Raw genomic sequence first — 4,955 nt, 5'->3', positions numbered from 1 at the left:
CGATTTAGGCTTTACAGACTGTCTAAATGACGTGGACAACTTAAGATTTACATTGAACACCCAGAACCGAAATGGGAATCGAACCCATGCCATCAGTGGACCAGCGATTACCGTCTTACCACGCTAACCACTCGACCACCGAGACGTACCGTCTTTGATGATCGGGTTCAAATCTGGTACCAGGACTAATTTTTTCCATTAGGTTGTTTGATTGCTTTGTAAGCGAATCAAATAATGTGTAGCAGAACTGGCGTGCGTGCCGGCATGTATCGAACAAAGTTAAAAACAAAGCAATAAAGTAAGATCAATTGGGGGAGGTGATGGGAGAAATAAAGATGGATGCCGAGAAACCGGCTGCACCACATGGGCTGGTGGTGACCAAAGTAAGAGAGCAAGATGAGAATTATTGCCTTTCTTTCAGAAAGGTATAGTTATCGGTCGATTTGGGAGATCATTAATTATGGGTCTTAGATATACCTTTATAGGTACCTATCGAATCAGCTCGTCGAGTTTAGACGATGTCTGTGTATTTGTGTGTATTGGTGTGATTTTTTGTAAACTTTTTTGCACGTTTTTGCGAAACTGGGCAGTACAATAAAAATGATTTTTAGCTTAAAAAATTTGATTTTTTTTCTTCTTCGTCCTATAAAAGAAAGAAAAAAAAACAAAATAGTTTGAAAAATAAATTTTCATAGTAATTATCATCAAATCATGACTCCAAAAAACGTGTCAATTTAGCTTGCTAGCCACAACCAGCAATCACTAAAATCAAGATTATCGTGTCTATGACGTCAAATTATACGTGACGTCATAGATACGCGCATGCTATCTAAACGTATGGATCTGTCTATGTGTGGAAGGGAGAACAGACAGGCTTCACTCCCACTCAGGTTTGATGTCATCGTGACAGAAAACGTGTGGGAGGAAGACGACAATTCAAATTTTCCCGGCCTATGGTAGTAATTTTTTTCATTTTAATGGTTCAGTTTGAAACCGAACCATTTCAAAAATTTCGGAACCGAAGCTCCGAATTATAAACATAAAATTGGTTTTAACCAAGGGGTACGACCCCGAAATTAATAAAGTCGTTGATGAGTACGTCATGCCCACACTGCATGGTACGAAAGTGATTGTTACTTCGAGATTCTCCCAACAATATATTCAGGTTGCTCTGTGAAGGACAAAACGACGAAGGGGCGCGTGTGGGAGAACGAAGCACACCATATCAATTTCTTCACACGCTCATTTTCATTTACCATTTTAATGGTTACCTAATTAATTATTTTAGTTTTTGCTTTTGAATAAATTTTTGGAAAAACTGCAATCATAATGGTAGTTCTCATGTAAAAAATATAATAATGTTAAAAAAGTTGACATTGAGATATTTTTTTTTATATTGTAATCTTAAATTTTATATTCGTCTTCTTAATTGATTTTGATCGGTATGTTATGATGTTATGTTATGATCGATATACTTATGCGTTGACACCAGCCCGACATACCATATACTAAACAGAAAATTTCAAAATTGATCATATATACAAATTTGAAAATATACTTTACCGATCATTGGACTCTATGTTAGAATCATTGATACTTATTTTTCGCTGTCTTCACTCCATAGGTTACCCAGAGCAAATGTTTAAATAAATAACCCTAATAACCCTATTTTTAATAGGCGTAATTTCACGTTCAAACCTGTTCCAACGAAAATGCATCAACAAAAAGTTTCACCCAATTTAATTTTATCAACTGTTTCAAAGTTTAAAGTGATTTTTTTGTACAGACGCGTTAATTTCAAGCTGTTGAATTCTTTGGTTTAATCCAGTATTTCTGATTTTAAACTTAATTTAAAAAAAAATCGGATCCAATAGTAAGTTTCAAAATTCAGATTAAAATCCAAAAATCTGAGATTTGAGATTTTTTTGGCAATCAGGACAATTCAGTACATTTTGAAAACAAATTTTCAAAAATCAGGACAATTCGAAAGTTTTAGAAAAATCAGGACAACCTCTCGAAAGTCAGGACAAGTCCAGAAAAATCAGGACACCTGGCACCTCTTGCGTGCATTACAATTGTTCAGTTGTTGTTGTTGTTTCTCTTGTGCTCTGAGGTGCCAGGTAACCTGATTTTCAGAATTTGTCCTGATTTTCGCGAGACCGTCCTAATTTTTTAAAAACTCTCGAGTTGTCCTGATTTCAAAAATTGGTGCCTAAATGTCTTGGATTGTTCTGATTATTATGAAAGCCTCTAAAATTTAATCGAATTTGTAGTTAAACTATGAGAAAATCTAATAAATCTGTTATAAAATAGTTAAACCCTTTCAACAGATGGTAATCTTCCCCAAGTATCATTTTTAGTTTTTTAGAATCTAGAAGGTACTTTTCAACTTCGTTATAAAACAACTTTAATATATATATACCTTATTAAAACAACTTATAAGTGTTAAAAGGCCCACCTACAGGAGGTTCTGAAGAGAAGATAAAAAGTATCTTATGCAACCATCTGGACTGAAAAGGGTTTCAATGAGGGCTTGTTTAAGATAATTAGTTCTATTTTCGGTTTTTGAATTTTATAAAATAGAATATTCTGACTCAACTTCAAACTCATTTTATCTTTTAATTGTGTGAAGACCAAAACTGACTGTGGAATCAATTATAATAATCGACCTTTTATCACAATTCTACATGGAAAAAGTTCATGCGCTTTCAATTTTACCGATCAATTTTGCGTAAAACTGGCAAATAAAACGCGCTCTCCTTAAATTCTAAGTAATAATAGAGAATTGCTCAGAAATTGCTTCATAGCAACACTGTTTTAGTAACTTATGATTATATCTAATGAATTTCTCTCTTTGTTAATTTTTCAAGTAGCAAATGGTGACTACGAGCCTTGTCTTCCGCCACCAACCCAAGGTAAAAATTAACTCAGAATAGTAATGTATATTCAGATTTCCAGTTAAAATTCTTAATTCAGTATTAATATTCAGAATTCAGATTGAGAATCTTCATATTTTAAAATCCAACATTTAAATTTAAAATATAGATCCGGATTCAGATTATGATTCAATGTTCAGATTCCTAGCTTAGATCATATTTAAAATTAAAATTAAAATACTCGATTCAGACTCAAGATAAAATTTGAAATTACAATTTTTTATTCGAATTCGTAATTTGAAATTCGCCATTCAGAGCTTCAAAGCAATGAAATTAAGCGCTACACTATTTCACTTTAGAAAAACAAAAACAAAACGATAAGATTAATAAATCTACAACTCACACCATCAACAGCCCTATTTGCCACTGGTAGTGTTAGTAGCATAATGCTGAGTGTTTAATTAATGCTTTCCAATCTTAATTAAATTAATGGAGTTTTTCTTTATTGAACTTGATTCAATTCCATTCAATATGGATGCTTTTACACCCTATTGATATCTTTGTCTTGACTTTTGAACTTTAAACATTCAGCCCTATTAACACACTTTCAGTTGATCTGACTATTTCGAAATCGTCGTGCACAACGTCAAAGTTAACCAAAAAGGAACAAACAAAAACAAAAAGGTTCGTTTCCAGAGGAATTTTTTTTCAAAGTCGATCCGAAATGGGGGTTCCTTCCTACAAAAACGGGCCCATCCGGTATCGGGATTTGACGCGAGTTTGTGGAAACCCAATCGTGCTGTGCGGCAACAAGGTCAACATCAAGGACCGCAAAAGGAAAGCTAAAGCTATCGGGTTCCACCGGAAAAAAAGTCTGCAGTACTACGACATCTCGGCCAATTCGAACTACAACTTCGATCCGATTTTCTCACTAGTCGGTGATACCACTATGGAGTATGTCGCCAAGCCCGTACTGCTCTCGCCAGAGGCCAAGATGGACAAAGACTTGCAGCAACAGATCGAGAAGGACTTGCAAGAGGGCACAGGACAGCGCACTTCCGGATGAGGAAGATCTGTAAGACGTCGTGAGAAAACCGCTGTCTGTTGTTGAACCTACCCTGGTGCTTTAAGCTTGCCCGATTGACCAAAATACGAGAATTTCCATATTTAGAAACCTTTTAAATGTACCCATTTAGGAACCTACTATTTTCTTTTTTTGCGGAGATAGAAATTCCCGTTTTGAGAGGATGAAATTTTTATTGTTCTAGCGATACATAACTACAGCATAGACTCAAAATCAATGCATGAGAAGACGGTTTATTTAAAAATTTACAACAACAAAAATATGGATGAGATTTATTAACGATTTTTGATTGATGTACATTTCTGATTCCAACGATTCAACATTTTAAGAGCAGATTTACGTTATATTGTTATTAATGATAATGAAATTGGTTCTAAAAAACCGCTAAAACCCTTCTTTTAATTCATAATTTAAAAGTTCTGATTTAGAATTAAGAATGAAAACAAATCCAACATTAAGAATCAGATTTCATTTCAGAATTTTAATGTAAAATTAAGATCCAAAGTCACTTTCTGATTCGGATTCATAATTATTTAATTAAGTTCAGAATCATATTTTGAATTAATAAATTGAGGATCAAATATGATATATCGATTTTTCGTTCGCTGCAAGTGTATTAAACTTAGACGCATAACTTGAACGTAATAAATTTAACAAAACAAAAATTTCTTTTACTAAATTAAGCACAACACTTTTGGTAACTCAAAAAGACCTAAATAAGTTAAATTTGTGTAGTGGTTTCTAAACTATGAATTGCCAAATTTCGGTGTTTCAATCTGAATTTCGATTGAAAATTTAATTTTGAATTCAGATTCTGGATTCCATTGCAGTTTTGAAATAAGAAATCAGATTTAAAATTCATATTTAGAGTAAATATACATACGACATCACATTTCAGTTAAGTTTGAAGACTATTAGTCCAGATTTAGTTTTTTTTCGGTTCAGATTCAGGATTCAGGCAGAATTAAGATGTAGGAGGCTTTAGAACTCAGTAA

The 4,955-nt window shown here is 33.5% G+C and overlaps 1 pseudogene; it reads left to right on the top strand.

Moving 5' to 3' along the window:
* The first annotated feature begins 434 nt into the window (after nucleotides 1–434).
* Nucleotides 435–4,282, top strand: LOC129754248 (GTP-binding nuclear protein Ran-like; annotated as a pseudogene).
* The last annotated feature ends 673 nt before the right edge of the window (nucleotides 4,283–4,955 follow it).

Source organism: Uranotaenia lowii, chromosome 3 (assembly GCF_029784155.1).
Source record: "Uranotaenia lowii strain MFRU-FL chromosome 3, ASM2978415v1, whole genome shotgun sequence".
NCBI lineage: Eukaryota > Metazoa > Arthropoda > Insecta > Diptera > Culicidae > Uranotaenia > Uranotaenia lowii.
The sequence above is the reverse complement of the archived record's forward strand: the minus strand, read 5'-3'. Positions and strand labels throughout refer to the sequence as shown.